This window comes from Ipomoea triloba, chromosome 2 (assembly GCF_003576645.1).
Source record: "Ipomoea triloba cultivar NCNSP0323 chromosome 2, ASM357664v1".
NCBI lineage: Eukaryota > Viridiplantae > Streptophyta > Magnoliopsida > Solanales > Convolvulaceae > Ipomoea > Ipomoea triloba.
In genome coordinates this window covers 25,813,445-25,833,440 of record NC_044917.1, presented here as the reverse complement: position 1 = coordinate 25,833,440, position 19,996 = coordinate 25,813,445, and the positions used below count along the sequence as shown (strand labels likewise).

General features: G+C 33.6%; 1 pseudogene; it reads left to right on the top strand.

Annotated features, from left to right (window-relative positions):
- The first annotated feature begins 18,803 nt into the window (after positions 1-18,803).
- Positions 18,804-19,715, top strand: LOC116010982 (annotated as a pseudogene).
- The last annotated feature ends 281 nt before the right edge of the window (positions 19,716-19,996 follow it).

Below are 19,996 nucleotides of genomic sequence, written 5' to 3'. Positions count from 1 at the left end.
TATCTAAGTCTTTTATATACTGATAAGCATCTAAGTATGCCTATTTTTCATTTTTTTTTTTGCCACAGTATTGATGAGATTCTTTAAAAATTTCATTGTATGTTATGTAACTTATGTTGAAAATTTTTAATCTTAAACATATATAAATATTGGCACATTTTTTAAAAACTTTTAGATGTAGAGACAAATGATATGTAAAAAAGAAAACAGAATTTGCAAAAATTGGGAAAACTTTTCAGTATACTGCACGTCAAAAAGTTAAAAGTTCTTATTCTACTCATAAATGCATATGAGACCACAAATTTGGTAGATTAACAGAGGAGAGAAGAATTCAACAAGAGAGAGAGAGAAGATGTAAGATGTAAAGTGGGTTAGGAGAAGGATAAAAACAAAAAAAAAAAAGAAAAAAAAAAGAGTTACTCTGCTTCATTGTTGCCTTCATTAATCACTTCTATTCTAATTCTTTTGGTTTTCTTACTCAAGTCTAATTTTTTACTTTCCTTTGGGTTTGACTTATTCAAACTCCTAAGTTATTTTAGATACAGAAAGTTATGGGACAATTACCAACTCAAAATTTTCTTCAATTTTTTGAAAATTTGAAGAATTGGATAATAGAAAACAGAAAACATGTTTACTAGCACATTTTCCCATTTTCAAATTGTTTCCTAAATGGAAAACAAAATTATCTATCATCTATTTGGCTATATATCACTATAATTACATTCTCATGATCTACTTACATATTATGATTACATTCATTATTATATTATTTTTCTTATCACAATATTCTATCTTTTCTACTCACATGCATTTACTTATATAAATATAACTTATTTGTTTACGCTTAAAGTTAGACATTACTCACATTATAAAAATTAAAACTTGAAATCTACACCATGTTTTAGATTTTGATTGATTTCAATAGATTATTGGTTCGGATATTTTTAGTTATGTTATATTGTAATACAAGTTTGGTTTGGATATTAGATATTGAAATTTAACAAATGTTAGACATCAAAGTAAAAATTATATGTATACAAGTCATTCAAATGAATATATCAAAAAAATATTTTAAATATTAGCTCAAAAAATATTAATATTATCTATACTAAATTTTAGGTGAACTTAATAAGTTATTTGTTTGGTTTAGTTTAATGTTTTTAGTTATGTTGTATACAGATATGAATTTGGTTCAGATATCAAATATAAAAATCTTTCATATATTAGACTTAAAATTTAAAATTGTATTTATTCAATTTATAAAGTGTGGAAACTTTGATAAGCGCCAAGAATAGTCAAGTTTAGGGTCAATTATAAGACGTTAATGCACGGTTTTGCTACCCATTTGTAATCATTTCATGCATAAAATACTCTGATGTGATCAAATTTGCAGACTAGGCTTTATATTATGTTTTGAAGTCATTCCCGCAGGACAGAACAGGACCTGAGGCCAAAAGGAAAGAACAAATAGAGAAGCAACCAAGCAGAGGTCCATCCACGTTGCCTCCACGCGTGGAGGAGGCGTGAAGCATTTCTAGTAGGGTTCCACGCCACCATCCATGCGTAGATGAACATGGAGCGGGCCATTAAGGGCAATTTCGGGATTTTGACTTTTGGTTGACTATTTAAACCATTTCCCTGCATTTTTGAAAGGGAATCCAATTTAGTAGATCTGATTTTGCAAGTTCTCTCCCCTTTGGGGGAAATTTCCCCACAATCCTTAGTGTAGATTTCTTCTTCAAGGTTAGATCTAGCTAGGTTGATGTTATCAAAGTGGAAATGTAATAGGAATTCTTGGATGAAAGTGGTATCTCTTCTATACTCTTTTCTTAGTTAATTTCATTGCTATTTCCTTTTAATCCGTTCATTGTTATCTCTTGCTTGTTTCTTTTGCTTTGGATGATGATTGCTTAGATTAGATTAGGGGATTGGTGACCCTAAACTAGTTGATGTGGTTGATGTGTTGAAATGTTTTCAATTGTTTGTAGACATGATGAACTAGGGTTCTATAGCTTTGTGTGGTTGATGATTGGCTTGATTTGTGCCTAAGTGTGGCCACATTAGGTAGCAAAGTTAAGAGAAGTGTGGATTGCTCGACAGTGGATCCACATGAGTCCTAAGTGTTTGATGAAATGCCCCAACTGAATGAAAACTTGGGAGTCCGAGTGTGACGCCACTCGGTGATGTGTCGTGAGCTCTCTAGTATGAGTCCGAATCTCATTGTCTATAATCCCCTTAGTAGGATCAACTGCGTGAGCTAGCTAAGACTTTCAACCCCCGTTCCTTTTAATCGTTTACTCTAGTTTACCATTACTTCTCCTTGCTTTTATGATTCTTCCATTTTCTAGCCATTCATGTAAATCTTGCCCCTTAACCTCCTAAATGGCAACACGTAACTCAACTCCAATTTGTCATCCTTGAGAACACGACACTTGGGGAACTTTTTCTCCGTTTCACCCTTCATTACACCCCACGCAAACGGAACACTTTCAATATTCTTTTCCTTATCACAATATTCTATCTTTTCTACTCACATTTACTTATATAAATATAACTTATTTGCTTACGCTTAAAGTTAGACATTACTCACATTATAAAAATTAAAACTTGAAATCTACACCATGTTTTAGATTTTGATTGATTTCAATAGATTATTGGTTCGGATATTTTTAGTTATGTTATATTGTAATACAAGTTTGGTTTGGATATTAGATATTGAAATTTAACAAATGTTAGACATCAAAGTAAAAATTATATGTATACAAGTCATTCAAATGAATATATCAAAAAAATATTTTAAATATTAGCTCAAAAAATATTAATATTATCTATACTAAATTTTAGGTGAACTTAATAAGTTATTTGTTTGGTTTAGTTTAATGTTTTTAGTTATGTTGTATACAGATATGAATTTGGTTCAGATATCAAATATAAAAATCTTTCATATATTAGACTTAAAATTTAAAATTGTATTTATTCAATTTATAAAGTGTGGAAACTTTGATAAGCGCCAAGAATAGTCAAGTTTAGGGTCAATTATAAGACGTTAATGCACGGTTTTGCTACCCATTTGTAATCATTTCATGCATAAAATACTCTGATGTGATCAAATTTGCAGACTAGGCTTTATATTATGTTTTGAAGTCATTCCCGCAGGACAGAACAGGACCTGAGGCCAAAAGGAAAGAACAAATAGAGAAGCAACCAAGCAGAGGTCCATCCACGTTGCCTCCACGCGTGGAGGAGGCGTGAAGCATTTCTAGTAGGGTTCCACGCCACCATCCATGCGTAGATGAACATGGAGCGGGCCATTAAGGGCAATTTCGGGATTTTGACTTTTGGTTGACTATTTAAACCATTTCCCTGCATTTTTGAAAGGGAATCCAATTTAGTAGATCTGATTTTGCAAGTTCTCTCCCCTTTGGGGGAAATTTCCCCACAATCCTTAGTGTAGATTTCTTCTTCAAGGTTAGATCTAGCTAGGTTGATGTTATCAAAGTGGAAATGTAATAGGAATTCTTGGATGAAAGTGGTATCTCTTCTATACTCTTTTCTTAGTTAATTTCATTGCTATTTCCTTTTAATCCGTTCATTGTTATCTCTTGCTTGTTTCTTTTGCTTTGGATGATGATTGCTTAGATTAGATTAGGGGATTGGTGACCCTAAACTAGTTGATGTGGTTGATGTGTTGAAATGTTTTCAATTGTTTGTAGACATGATGAACTAGGGTTCTATAGCTTTGTGTGGTTGATGATTGGCTTGATTTGTGCCTAAGTGTGGCCACATTAGGTAGCAAAGTTAAGAGAAGTGTGGATTGCTCGACAGTGGATCCACATGAGTCCTAAGTGTTTGATGAAATGCCCCAACTGAATGAAAACTTGGGAGTCCGAGTGTGACGCCACTCGGTGATGTGTCGTGAGCTCTCTAGTATGAGTCCGAATCTCATTGTCTATAATCCCCTTAGTAGGATCAACTGCGTGAGCTAGCTAAGACTTTCAACCCCCGTTCCTTTTAATCGTTTACTCTAGTTTACCATTACTTCTCCTTGCTTTTATGATTCTTCCATTTTCTAGCCATTCATGTAAATCTTGCCCCTTAACCTCCTAAATGGCAACACGTAACTCAACTCCAATTTGTCATCCTTGAGAACACGACACTTGGGGAACTTTTTCTCCGTTTCACCCTTCATTACACCCCACGCAAACGGAACACTTTCAATATTCTTTTCCTTATCACAATATTCTATCTTTTCTACTCACATTTACTTATATAAATATAACTTATTTGCTTACGCTTAAAGTTAGACATTACTCACATTATAAAAATTAAAACTTGAAATCTACACCATGTTTTAGATTTTGATTGATTTCAATAGATTATTGGTTCGGATATTTTTAGTTCTGTTATATTGTAATANGCCTCCACGCGTGGAGGAGGCGTGAAGCATTTCTAGTAGGGTTCCACGCCACCATCCATGCGTAGATGAACATGGAGCGGGCCATTAAGGGCAATTTCGGGATTTTGACTTTTGGTTGACTATTTAAACCATTTCCCTGCATTTTTGAAAGGGAATCCAATTTAGTAGATCTGATTTTGCAAGTTCTCTCCCCTTTGGGGGAAATTTCCCCACAATCCTTAGTGTAGATTTCTTCTTCAAGGTTAGATCTAGCTAGGTTGATGTTATCAAAGTGGAAATGTAATAGGAATTCTTGGATGAAAGTGGTATCTCTTCTATACTCTTTTCTTAGTTAATTTCATTGCTATTTCCTTTTAATCCGTTCATTGTTATCTCTTGCTTGTTTCTTTTGCTTTGGATGATGATTGCTTAGATTAGATTAGGGGATTGGTGACCCTAAACTAGTTGATGTGGTTGATGTGTTGAAATGTTTTCAATTGTTTGTAGACATGATGAACTAGGGTTCTATAGCTTTGTGTGGTTGATGATTGGCTTGATTTGTGCCTAAGTGTGGCCACATTAGGTAGCAAAGTTAAGAGAAGTGTGGATTGCTCGACAGTGGATCCACATGAGTCCTAAGTGTTTGATGAAATGCCCCAACTGAATGAAAACTTGGGAGTCCGAGTGTGACGCCACTCGGTGATGTGTCGTGAGCTCTCTAGTATGAGTCCGAATCTCATTGTCTATAATCCCCTTAGTAGGATCAACTGCGTGAGCTAGCTAAGACTTTCAACCCCCGTTCCTTTTAATCGTTTACTCTAGTTTACCATTACTTCTCCTTGCTTTTATGATTCTTCCATTTTCTAGCCATTCATGTAAATCTTGCCCCTTAACCTCCTAAATGGCAACACGTAACTCAACTCCAATTTGTCATCCTTGAGAACACGACACTTGGGGAACTTTTTCTCCGTTTCACCCTTCATTACACCCCACGCAAACGGAACACTTTCAATATTCTTTTCCTTATCACAATATTCTATCTTTTCTACTCACATTTACTTATATAAATATAACTTATTTGCTTACGCTTAAAGTTAGACATTACTCACATTATAAAAATTAAAACTTGAAATCTACACCATGTTTTAGATTTTGATTGATTTCAATAGATTATTGGTTCGGATATTTTTAGTTCTGTTATATTGTAATAGAAGTTTGGTTTGGATATTAGATATTGAAATTTTACAAATGTTAGACATCAAAGTAAAAAATTAGAGTTAATTCCACTTTTGGTCCTAGACTTATTAGGCGTTTGACAAATTTAGTCCTCCATAATAAAAATGGTCAGATTCTAGCCAGACTTTTTGGACGTCGGACACTTTTAGTCCTCCGTCAGTTGCGTGGTCGGTTGGCCGTGAAGTCGAAGCGCTTTTTGGTCTTTTTACATGTACTTCTTCTAATCCCTCTTAGTTGCTGCAAAATATATTCATTTTCTTGATTGCTGCAAAATCCCATTGATTGTGCCAGGGATTGAAATTCTCTATCGCATATTTGATATCTTCAAAAGTGTGCATCTTCACATATTCTACCAAATCAGATACACTCCCATAGGACAGCCCCACTTCCTCATCCAATTTCTTCTTCAATGGCTTCTCAGCTGCCTCAAAACTCTTTGTCACCATCTCTGCCTCACCTTTCTTCTCCCTTTTGCGGATACAAAGCAAGAAAACAACCCCTCTTACAATTCCCAAACAACCAAGTCCTCCAAGAACACCCACCACAACATATTTCCACGTCTTGCTTGAGCTTTTACTCACAACTTGCGGTGGCCGCGGAGGCGGCGAATATTGATCTGCAACATGAGTAATAGACGACTGGGATTGAAGTGGAACCAAAAGGTTAGCAACAAAGTAAAGGGGACCAAACCTCCGTTGCCGCCGTTACTGTCAGATTTCGACAGTGGCCCTTTGTTCTTTAGCTCGAGTTCTTTGGATTCCAACTCCGGCGCACTCTCCTCATCGTCTTCCTTATCGGAGACAGAGTTCCTGGAGTCCACTCGAAAGTCGTCGGAGTCACTGAGAACCTCTTGTTTCAGTTCCTCCCGGCCTAAACTGGTCAGAACCACCGCCGATAAATCTTCCAAAATGGAACATGAGAATTTGATGAAGTTCAAATCCGCCGCCGTGAAGATGTTTGCGAATATGAAGAAGATGAAATAGCCGGCCCATCTCGCTACGGGCTTGCCTCACCAACTTCCTCTTTCTGATTTCAAAGAAAATTTTCTTGGAAAATTGGTTATCGTCTATATTGGTGAAACCGAATAAATACTTTTCTGCCTTTTCCAATTCCTCATTAAGTACAATGTCCTCCAAATGCTTCATGTTGAAGAACAATCCAGACTCCTCTTCTAACCTATGTTTTCGATTTAATAATATAAAATATAAAAAAAATCACAAGATCAACCTAATTAAAATCTTCAAAAGAACCACAAAACACATATGATAAATAATGAATTTACAAATAATGTTTCAATGTTTTTGAGTAATTAATCTTAAAGATACTTACAATCGAGCTGTCTTCTCATATTTTTGTTCATTTAGGAATTGTAGGATGAGAAAAACCAACTCTTTCTTCAGCGAAGCCATGACAATGTAGATCTGAGAATAAAACCCCGAAAGACAATAGGAATGTTACTTTTATCTGTATACTTGAATTCTTGTGCTCTCTGTCACTTTTCTGACTTAGTGTGTGTAAAGACTAAAGAGAGACATTGAGAGAGTAATAAAGAAAGGAAAGTAACCGTTAAAGTGACACCTAAAGCATGTGTTAATTAGGTGAGTTCATTTTATACTCCACTAAATGAATTCACAAATAAAAGTTGAAATAAATAAATAAATTCACAAATAAAATTCGAGCCTAACTTACCGGGGGTGGAGGCCGTCGGCGAGAAGAGGTAGAGGGGCGACAGTGGCAGCTGTAATGGCAGACGGAGGAGCGAATTCGAAATGAATGGAAATGGCATAAGTGTGAGAGTTTTCATACGTTTTAAAAAGAGTTTATTATCGAAATGGTCCCTCGACTATTGCAAAATTACCAATTGGTCCTCGGGAATTCTTTTTTGCCCAATTAAATCCTCAACTTTGAAAAATTTAACCATTTTGGTCCTCCGTTTATTTTACTGTTTGATATCCGTTAAATCGGGGCCGAATTGGTAATGTCACTATAGTCAAGATATCATTTCAGTCAAAAATTAATTACCAAAATGGTCCTTTGACTATAGCAAAATTACCAATTTGGTCCCGATTTAACGGATGTTTAACACCAAAATAAACGGAGGACCAAATTGGTAAAATTTTTCAAAGTCGAAGACTTAATTGGGCAGGAAAAATTGTCGATGACCAAATTGATAATTTCACAATAGTTGAGGGACCATTTGGGTAACAAACTCTTTCAAAAAGGAATCAATGATTGACAGTAGGATGTGCCAGCTAAAGTTAGCTCACAAGTGAGGTTTCAAAAGGAACCAACCATCTGTTGTGAAACCTCACTTGTAGTGTTGTCCTAATCCTATGAATCACCGTATAACACGGTGTGACCAAGGACCTTTAAAACCCCTAAAAATCAGCCCTTTTTACAGCCCAAATTAAACCTTCAGACAAATGATATGTCAAAAAGAAAACAGAATTTGCGAAAATTGGGGAAACTTTTCAGCATAATACACGTCAAAAAGTTAAAAGTTGTTATTCTACTCATAATTGCATATGAGGTCACAAATTTAGTAGATTAAGAGAGGAGACACACTCACATATCACTCGTGTTATCACGTGATCAAGAAATAGAAACCATAGTAACCGAAATCTAGAAGAAATCGAATACATACACGTTGTTGTTGTTGTTGTTGGTTGTGGTGGCGGCGACAGCGGTATTGGTTTTGTTTTTGTTATACAAAAACTAGTTTTTCCTAAGATAGAATTAGGAGCCAAACAAAGCAGTCCATCTAAAAAGATCTAATGAATTTGAAGTAATTAGATAAAAAAATATGATGACATTTTTATAGGTGGTTAAAGTTTAGGACAAAATGTTGTAGTGCCACTATATTTGAAGGACCCTAGCAGGTGTTAAAATATTTTTAGTATACTTTTGATCCATTCTAATATATCTATGTTTTTTATATACTGATAAACATCTAAGTATGCCTATTTTTCATTTCTTTTTTCCACAATATTGATGAGATTCTTTAAAAATTTCATTGTATGTTATGTTGAAAATTTTTAATCTTAAGCATAAATATTGACACATTTTTTTAAAAACTTTTAGATGTAGAGACAAATGATATGTCAAAAAAGAAAACAGAATTTGCAAAAATTGGGGAAACTTTCCAGCACACTACACGTCAAAAAGTTAAAAGCTACTCATAAATGCATATGGGGCCACAAATTTGGTAGATTAAGAGAGGAGAGAAGAATTCAACCACATAGAGAGAAGATGTAAGAAGTAAAGTGGGTTAGGAGAAGGATAAAAAAGATTAACTCTGCTTCATTGTTGTCTTCATTAATCACTTCTATTCTAATTCTTTTGGTTTTCTTACTCAAGTCTAATTTTTTACTTTCCTTTGGGTTTGATTTATTCAAACTCCTAAATTTAGATACAGAAAGTTATGGGACCATTACCAACTCAAAATTTTCTTCAATTTTTTTGAAAATTTGAAGAATTAGATAATAGAAAACAGAAACCATGTTTACTAGCACATTTTTCCATTTTGAAATTGTTTCCTAAATGGAAAACAAAATCATCTATCATCTATTTGACTATCTATCACTATAGTTACATTCTCACCATTGCCTACTTACATATTAGGATTACATTCTGATAAGTGCAAAAGACGCCACCTTTATAAGGTCGTTCTAAGATCATATTGTGCACAAGTGAAAGCTTTTATGTTTGATTTGAGCCTTAATTGCGATAGAATGCTTGTTATTGCCATCGGACCCGTTCCACGCCTTGTTAATTGTTTTGTAAGTAAAATGATGTGCAAAAAGGTGGAAAACGGCATGGATTTCGGAGATAGATTCACGGGCCGAAGTTGGAGCAAAAATAGGCCCTGGACGCGCCTTGGACGCGCGTCCATACCTGCGTCCAAAATAGTGCCCGCAGAAGTCGGAAAGCAGAATAGCAGAAGCCTGATGGACGCGGGGTGGACGCGGGCGTCCATCAGAACGGCCTCTGATGTTTGAAGTCTGGACGCAAAGCACACCCTGGACGCGCAGTGGACGCACGTCCAGGCCGCGTCCGTCGCGATGTTTGGCGGTTTTCGCAAAGTTTAAAAGAGGAATTGAGCCAATTTTCAGGGGACTTAGACTTAGATCCCCCATTCCACACCTTAGAATATTTTCTCTCTCTAGGATTAGCCTAGAGAGATCTCTCCCAATTCACTCCACATTGCAATTCTTAGGTTTAGATTAGAATTAGAGAAGAATTCCATTGTTGCAAGATTGTGATCAACATTCAAGTTCAAGTTCAAAGTTCAATTCCTAGCTAAGTCTTCCTTTTAATTTCTTGTCATTACTTTTGCCTTTTGCTATTTCAATTCCAAGTATGATTAGATAGATCTTTGTGGATTTGGATTGAGCAATTTTGTATGAATGTTCTTGAGCTTTGATTTGATCAATTAGGTTTTGCAATTGCTTGATTGATGAGTTGATTGTGGATTGGGATGGATGTCTTGACTCTATGCCAATTTGGATCCGATTGCACTAGAGGAGTAGGATAGGAATACTCACCTACGAGAGTAGGGAGTAGATCTAGCCCTCACCATCCACATTTCCCTCTCACCTTTGACAAAAGGGAGAGTGGAAGACAAGAGGCACACAACGTGTTTGACAAAATGCCTCTTCTAGCCTAGTGATCACAAGGATGACATTACGGTCTAAGAAGTGAGTCCATTGACCACGAGAGTGGCGGTGGTGGTCTAAGAAGTGAGTCCATTGACCACGAGAGTGGCGGTGGTGTGAGTGACCTTGAGTCCATTGACCACGAGAGTGGCGGTGGTGTGAGTGACCTTGTCTCATTTTCATAATCTAAGTGTTGTGGTGTGAGTGACCTTGTCTCATTTTCATAATCTAAGTGTTGCTAGCCTAATATCTTAGGAAATCAAGGATACCTATATGAGTTGCAAGATCCAAATCCTCATTTCCAATTGATTGTTTCCAACGTTTTGTTACTTATTTTCATGATGTTTCATGCGCATTTCTTACTATGTTTGGGTTAGCTTTCAAACACTAAACACTCTTGTGCTTAATCCCCTTACCGCTCAAATTCCCTCCTTGCCATCCTTTGAGAACAATACTCGGGAACTTCTTCCCGTTTTAACACCTATTCCTTTCCATCCACCGCGAAAACTAGATTCATCACATTCATTATTATATTCTTTTCCTTATCACCATATTCTATCTTTTCTACTCACATTTACTTATATAAATATAACTTATTTGCTTACGCTTAAAGTTAGACATTACTCACATTATAAAAATTAAAACTTGAAATCTACACCATGTTTTAGATTTTGATTGATTTCAATAGATTATTGGTTCGGATATTTTTGGTTATGTTATATTGTAATACAAGTTTGGATTGGATATTAGATATTAAAATTTTACAAATGTTAGACATCAAAGTAAAAATTATATGTATACAAGTCATTCAAATGAATATATCAAAAAAATATTTTAAATATTAGCTCAAAAAATATTAATATTATCTAAACTAAATTTTAGGTAAACTTAATAAGTTATTTGTTTGGATTAGTTTAATGTTTTTAGTTATGTTACATACATATATGAATTTGGTTCGGATATCAAACATAAAAATATTTCATATATTAGACTTAAAATTAAAAATTATATTTAATCAATTTAAACTAAACATATGCAAAAATATTTTAAATATAAGGTTTTAAAATCATTCAAAATTAAACTTGTGCAAATTTTATAACGTTGGTCTAAAAAAAGTAAATTTGATAAAATGAGTGTTAGTAAACAAGTTTTCTAAACATAAAGCAGAGAATATAAAACAAAGAATGAAAACTAAAATATTAGAAAAAATAAAATAAAACAGAGAACAATTTTCTGAAGTAAACAGACTCATATGTGTCTACTATGTGATTAGATGTACATACAGACAAATAATATTCAAGAAAAACATGAATGTCAAATTTGAAAAAACTTTCCAATGTACTTGTAAACATTGAAAAATTAATAACCGGCAGACATATTATTTGGGCCGCGGTGGATTATTAATTATAAAATTAATTACTTTAATTGGACTAATTAGGGAAATGCTTATTTAATTGGGTTGATTAAATTGGTCTAATTACTTAATTAAGTGTAATTGTGGTAAATTACGGCCCACACAACGACATCGTTTTGTCATTTTATAGGTGGTTAAATTTGAAAGGTGAAGGACTATAGATGGATTGAAAGTTTAGGACTAAATGTTGTAGCGTCACTATACTTGAAGGACCCTAGCTGGTATTAAAATATTTTTAGTATACTTCCGATCCATTCTAATATATCTAAGTTTTTTTATATACTGATAAACATCTATGTATGCCTATTTTTCATTTCTTTCTGCCAAATTATTGATGAGATTCTTAAAAATTTTCATTGTATGTTATGTTGAAAATTTTTTATCTTAAACATAAATATTGGCACATTTTTTAAAAACTTTTAGATGTAGAGACAAATGATATGTCAAAAAGAAAACAGAATTTGCAAAAATTGGGAAAACTTTCCAACATACTACATGTCAAAAAGTTAAAAGCTACTCATAAATGAAGACACAAATATGGTAGATTAAGAATGGAGAGAAGAATTCAACGAGAGAGAGAAGATGTAAGAAGTAAAGTAGGTTAGGAGAAGGATAAAAAAGAGTTACTCTGCTTCATTGTTGTCTTCATTAATCACTTCTATTCTAATTCTTTTGGTTTTCTTATTTATAAATATTAATGTATATTATTTATTATTATACATATTTTCTACGTAATTATATAGCTATTTTAATCTCAACGTGCATGTTATGTGCACAATGTGTGTGTAGGAGATTATGTAAATGTATGTGCACGTCACGTGCAAATGTGTATAATTTATTATCATATTATATATACAACATTTACACGCATGCATTGTTTAAAAATTACTAAGTAACTTAATTAATTAATACACTGGTTGGTATAATCATTAGAAAAGACGACACATACCTATATATACATAATATAAACCCCCACATCCTCCCTCTCATGATCTACCGATATCAATTTATCTTTAGGGTGCTACACAAGATTAAGTACATGACTACCAATGGCAAACTAACTGCTTCAACATTTGCTAGAATTTTAAAACCATTATCACTTGTTCTTACAGCCAAAAGTGTGCCTCCCTTATTAAACCGGATGCAAGGAGATGCCTGAAAGTTCATAATTCAAACAATACTTGAAATCCATTAAAGAGAAAACAGGATGGGGATTGAAGAAAAAAAAAAGCTAAATTACTTATTCTTACCGGTAATCCACCATCACCTATAATAGATGTTACCTGATTTTGGTTATCCATGTACCAAAACTTGATGACAGACTGATCCCCAACTGCCAAGCTTTGATTATTTGTTGTATCGAATTGTACAATTTCGTCAGATTTCTTCCCAAGACCATGATAGTAGCACTTCACTATTCCTTTCTTATCATTCCACTCGGCCAAGTACGACTCGCCATATTTGTTAGTACCACATGAGAAGAGCCTATGATTCATTAAAACCATAAAATTAATTATTTCAAACCTTAGTATCTACATTAACCTTTCTGAATATGTGTAAAATAAGATTTGAAGGAACATCAACAAATTAAACATTACCTTTTCCCATCAGCACTATAAGTCATTCTTGTGCATGCATAACCAGGAGCATCATAATTAGCTATTGAGTTCATCTCACCCTGTGCCCATAACTTTATCTTCCCATCAACGTCAGTGGATAAGATGAACTAATGTACATAATAATGCAAAATTATAATTGAATGAAAAAACACATAATATATGCAAACCATATTTAAAAAATAATGTGAGTTACTTGAGTACCATTTTTTTCATACGGACATATTGAATGAACAGGTGATTTGTGACCCTTAAAAGTGTACAGTTTAACACCAGAGAAAATATCTCATACCTAACCACACAAATAAATTTAGTTAACTCAATATAATTATCAAATAACATGTATCAACCTAAAATGGTTTATTAAACAAAACATATATACTTTAATCATCTTGTCATCTACACAAGTTATAGCAAGAAATGGCTGGCTTGCACTAGAGAATGCCAAATCATTTACATTGCCAACATGAGCTTCAATCTAACACAATCCATAGCCCACAAAGATTTATATTAAGAACAGATTAGACACTAAATACGTAATCTAATTGGTCGTTCTCTTAGTCATAACACAAATGACAAACCTCAAGGTGATTTTGCAGTTCATTGTTGCTAGAATAAGAATACAAACAATGTTCTTCGAATATGCAACGCCTAAGTAATAGAAATATCTACTATACTAATAAGAGCCAAAGAAAGTTAGGCTTGGGTAGAAAAAATGACGGTAAAATTATTAAATCAAATGGATGGTCCAGATTGTTTAGATTTATATTTTTTCTTGAGATTTCTTAATTTATCCTTAATTATATGATTATCCGTTAACTTTTCCGTTAAATATTCTCTTTTCGGTTAACTTAGTTGTCATAATTGTTGAACATATTAGAAATATGTTAGAGTATATTATTCAAAAGTAAGTACCTCACTCTATTACTCTTATTAAATTAAATAAATTGCATTTGTTTAATTTATAATTCGATGTCTACAATGCCTTTATTCAAAAAAATTAACCATTATCAAAAATTTTAAAAAGAGATATAATTTAATTAGTTATATTGTCTATATTTTCTACAATGCAAAGATTCATTACCTTCAAATTTATTAATCAAATTATATTCACTACATTGTTCATTGTTTTCTTTTTACACTATCTTGTAATTAAATATCAAAGTTATACTAAAAAATAATGTTATATATTTATTTACCAAATATTATATTAATAACATGGAAAAAAATTTTATAAAAAAAAAACAGTTTGAAGCCAATCATATTAACTACTCAGGAAGAATTTGTTAACAAAAAAGACATTCAAATAACTCAATAAATTGATTTAAAACTCATTATTAAAAATGTCAATGTAGGCATGCAATAGAACATTGTGACACACTTGATGCATTGAAAAGATGCTGAGACTACAACATTGTTGGAATCAGTTTTTCAAATTCAGAAAAAGAACAAAATTGAAAAATAGCTACCTTTGCAGCATTCATTAATCTTGTATGTAAAATACTTATTGTGAATTCTTTAAATATATTAGAACTAATATAAGGGTGTGTTTGGAAGCCCGGAAAATGATTTCCGGAAATCATTTTCCGGGCTTTGGGTGTTTGGCAAGCATGGGAAAACCCAGTCAACGGAAAAAATGATTTCCGTTGACTGGGGAAAACAAAGCCATTTTGGCGGAAAATGACTTCCGCCAAATTTGGGCGGAAGTCATTTTCCGCCCACAGGTCGACGCACATTAGGGAGAGAGGGACGGCAAAAGCCGTCCCTCCTCAGTCCGGCGGACTGGTTTCCGCCGGAAACCAGTCCGCCGGCTCTGGTTTCCGGCAGGCTGCCTGCCGAAAACGAGAGCAGATATGCTCTGGTTTCCAGCGGAAACTAGAGCAAACCTTGCTCTGGTTTCCAACGAAACCAGAGCAGCGATGCTGCCTATTTTTTTTTTTTTAACATTTATTTAGTTATTTATTTATTTTATTTATAATAAATATTATTAGTTTATATATTATATATTTTAAATAAAATAATAAAAATATATAAATATACATTTCTACTCATTTTCCGGAAAATGAGCTAAACACACAAAGACAGTTTTCCAGAATACAACCAAACACTGGAAATCAAACTGTTTTCCGGAAAATGACTCATTTTCCAGAAAACATTTTCCAGAAGTCATTTTCCTGCTTTCCAAACACACCCTAAATTTACAATTCATTTCATTTTCTACAATCAACCTGTTTGGATTAAAGACAAAATCAACATCGATCTTGACAACAAAAATAATTTGTATATAGGATGTAGCCACTGTTTAAAAATTTTTATACACAAAGTGACAAACTATTTAATTGCATGCATTGTGATGAAAAGGCAACAGTGAGAACTCCAAAAATTGTGATAATCAAATATTATTTCATTCTAATCTGAACATTTCCTTTTCCATTTTTAGTCAATTAGGAATCTTTTTAATTTTCAGTAAAGTAGTAATATCCATTTCCTTTTCCAAGTTACCTAATTTCTGTTTCCTTTTCGATTCGGATCTTTTTATATTTTCAGTCAATTAGTAATATCAGGTTTTTTTTTTTTCCAATTTACCTTTACTATTTTTTGGATAGGAATTCTACAAAGGAATATTTCATTTTCCAATTTTTATTATGAATATATAGTATTTTATTAGATTGTCTTCCATGTTAATTAAAATATTATTTCACGCTGATCTGACCATTCCTTTTTCTAATATTTTATACGTATAGATTAGAACATATTTTACCTAATTTTTAAATGATAATTAATATGTATGAATACATATGTTTACTACAGGGTGCAGGGTTGATTAAGAATAATATATATGTTTACTGTAGGGTGGTTGAAAGCGTGGGAGAAGGGCGGTAGATAACGCAATATTACCAATTATATTTAATACATATGAATGGTATATTATAATATTATTCTACCATAATTACCATAATTATCATATATTACTATAATAGTATTATAGGTGAATGAAATAGGTATGTTCTTACCAATTGGTTGATTTTATGAATAAATATATATGGATAATTAATAAAATCAATATTATTAGTCAATCATCAATCAATATTATTAATAAATTAATTAATAATTAATTAATTAATTAAATCAAAATTTTGACTAAAATGCCCTTAAGTTTGGGCGGGAACATAGGGGTGGGCACTTCGGTTCGGTTTTATCGAACCGAACCGAATTGAAGTAGTTCGGTTTGGTTCGGTATAAACCGAAAGAACCGATCGGTACTTAATTTAGAGAAACCGAAAACCATTCGATTTTTTTAATATATAAAATAAATAATAATAATTAATAACCCTAATAATTATTAATAATTGAAACTGGAATTTTGAAATTCCAATTGGAATTCAAATTCCAATTTGAAGTTTACTGGAATGCTATGTAAATAATTGTTATCAACAAGATATTTCTTTACAATTTGGATTGCTATGTTAATTTTGTGTTTGAATTGTTTTGTTGTTATGTAATATTTATATTTTATACTTTAGATTATGCAAATATGTATTGTCTGGTAGTGTGTCGCTTGAAAAATTAGTAAATGTTGAAAATTGAACATCCTAAACCGAACCGAATCCCGAACCGAAATAATTCCGAACCGAAACCGAAACCGAAACCGGAAAAAAATCGAATCGAATCCCGAAGTGCCCACCCCTACGGGAACATTTGGGAGGATGATATTATTTTTATATATATAGTATAGATTTCATAATTAAAATAGTACATTAATAAATAAAAGTAGTGCACCAAATCATTAATAGTTAAATAATTACCATGAAAAATTTTAAAATAAAAACATAATGTTTAAAATTTAAAATATTTTTAAATTTAAATAGTTACATATTCTAATTACTTATGTTTCCATTGACATCTTCGTAAAACAAAATACAAGTTCTAGATCAAACTTATCGAAACATGAGTTGACAAATTGAAGGATTTCAATGTCTTGGTTGTCATCTATGTTTTCAATCCATCTTCACCAATATCTCACATTGTTTCTGCTTATAAAGTACATTTTCTTTTTTGCATTGAGATAAAAAAAAAATTAAAAAGGTTGAAAATGTGTTTTTTATTTTCTATATTGGTCGTTTTTTTTGTTTTTTTTTTATTTGGGCTAGAGACGCATTTTTGACCTAGGAAATGAGTTTTCAAAATTTAAAATTTGAAAACTTTTTTATTTAGTACTACGGACTCTAAGTCAATATTTGTCTCCACTGAGGCTCAATCTCATGACCCCACAACAAAAATATTTATGCACTAGTGTTCACAATTAGACTAAATTCATACCTCTTTGTTGGTCATATATATATATATATATATATATATATATATATATATATATATATGTCCAAATGTGGCCGCGCCTTCCCATGCGGTCGGTGCGGTTCACACCACTCATTGTTAGAAAATGCACCACTCAATGTTAAAAAGCGTACCACAATGAAAATACACAAAAACACACCCCACACACCCAAAATAATGCATCATAACTCCCCTAGCCCTAAGGGTGCATTTGTTAACACTATGTGGTGTATATTTGCATACCTAGTGGTGTGTTTTTTGGTGATGCGTACCTAATGATGTATATTTGTGTGGTGCATTTTCTAACGTTGAGTTGTGTATATTTGTATACATAGTGGTGCGGCCGCACTGACCGCACGTTAAGGAGCGGCCACACATGATTATGACCCTATATATGTGTGTGTGTGTGTGTGTGTTTAGTTCCATATTTCATACATGGACAATGGCCTTTTTATTTTATTTTTTATTGTTTCTCCTTTATTTTTTATTTCATTCTTCGAAAGTAGATGAGTAAAAGTGCAATAGTTTTGTAAATACTAATGGATTTAAATCTAATAGTATGATAACAAAAGTAGACAAATAAACATGATAATAGGTTTCAAACCCCATAATAGGGTGTGTAAAAGTCCCCATAATAGGTTTCAATTCCCTGTTTGGTTAGCGAAAAAATATTTGAGAGGAAATGGAATTGAAATTCCATGAAAAAAAATTTACCAGAAAAATTGATTCCATTGTTTGGTTTCTGGAATACGAAATTAATGAAAATATTGATTTCGTTGTTTGATTGAGTTGAAATAGAAATGAATAATGAGTATAAAAACTAAAATGCTCCTACACACGGATAATTTTTTTTAATAATGATAATGTTAATAAAAGTAAGAGTTTTTTCCCAAAATGGTCCCTCGACTATTGGTCATTCTCAATTTTGCATTTCGACTTCTAATTGCACCTAATGTGGTCCCTCGACTTTTAAAAAGTTCCCCAATGTGGTCCTCCGTTAGGTTTTTCGTCAACCCAGCGTTAAAAGTGAGGGCATTTCGGTCAGTTCACAATGTTGGCCCCATTACACCGGCACTGCATCTACTACGCTTAAGGTGTGTATCAAATCATGGCGTGAGATAATAGACAGCTCGGATTTCATCAAATTCCATATGAATCGAGCCCTCCAAACCAACTCTAATCAGAAGTTCATCCTCCGCTCCAGCCACGTTTACGTTGCAGACTTTGATGAGCTCGAACAGACAAACACAACCGTATATATGGCGCTTGACTTGCACTACAAGCGCTCGGCGTTTGGAACTGACATTCTAGGGTCTTGCCACGGGCTGCTGGGCTTGGATACCACTGGCGATGAAGATAGGATAGTGCTGTGGAACCCAACAACCCGAAAATACCTCCGTTTTTCCTTCCTGGAGTTTGAAAACTTGGGAGAATCGACCATTTGTATCTAGAATGGTGCTTGGTGTTTGGGTTTGGGTATGATAAAGTGGGTGATGATTATAAGGTATTGAGAATCTTACAGTCCCATGAATGTCAGAGTGAAGCCAAAGTTTATAGTCTGAAATCGAATTCTTGAAGGAAAATTCCTTGCTTTCCTTACTGTTTGAAGTATAAAAGAGCCAATGGAGTCCTCGTTGCAGGTGCTTTGCATTGGGCTGTAAGAAGAACCCCACAGTTATACATGGAGAATCTGATAGGTGCTTTCGATCTTGGGACTAAGGAGTACAGACTGGTTCCTGAGCCAAATTACTCCAAAGGAGCATTGTATGTGACTGTGGGGATGTTAGGGGAATCCCTCTGGGTGGTCTGCAACTATTATGATATCATATGTTGACATCTGGGTGATGAAGAGCTATGGAGTGAAAGAGTCTTGGACTAAACTGTTCACAGTTACAGAATCAGATGTGAGCGGCAAACCTCTTGGGTTTGTGGCGCCATTGGCATTCTCCAAGAGTGGCAGGGAAGTGTTTATGGTAGTAAATGGTAAACAACCTCTTTGGTATGATATAGAACAGAGAAACATTAGGGATTCAGCATTCCGCATCTCCAGTGTGCAAATCTAGGCTGTAATGGGGCCAACATTGTGAACTGACTGAAATGCCCTCACTTTTAACGCTGGGTTGACGAAAAACCTAACGGAGGACCACATTGGGGAACTTTTTAAAAGTCAATGGACCATATTGGGTGCAATTATAAGTCGAAATGCAAAATTGAGAATGACTAATAGTCGAGGGACCATTTTGAAAAAAAACTCATAAAAGTAATAAGGACAAAATTATCCATGTGGTACTTTCTTCACAACCTTCATGGAAAATAAAATATCACCCCCCCCCCCCCCCCCCCC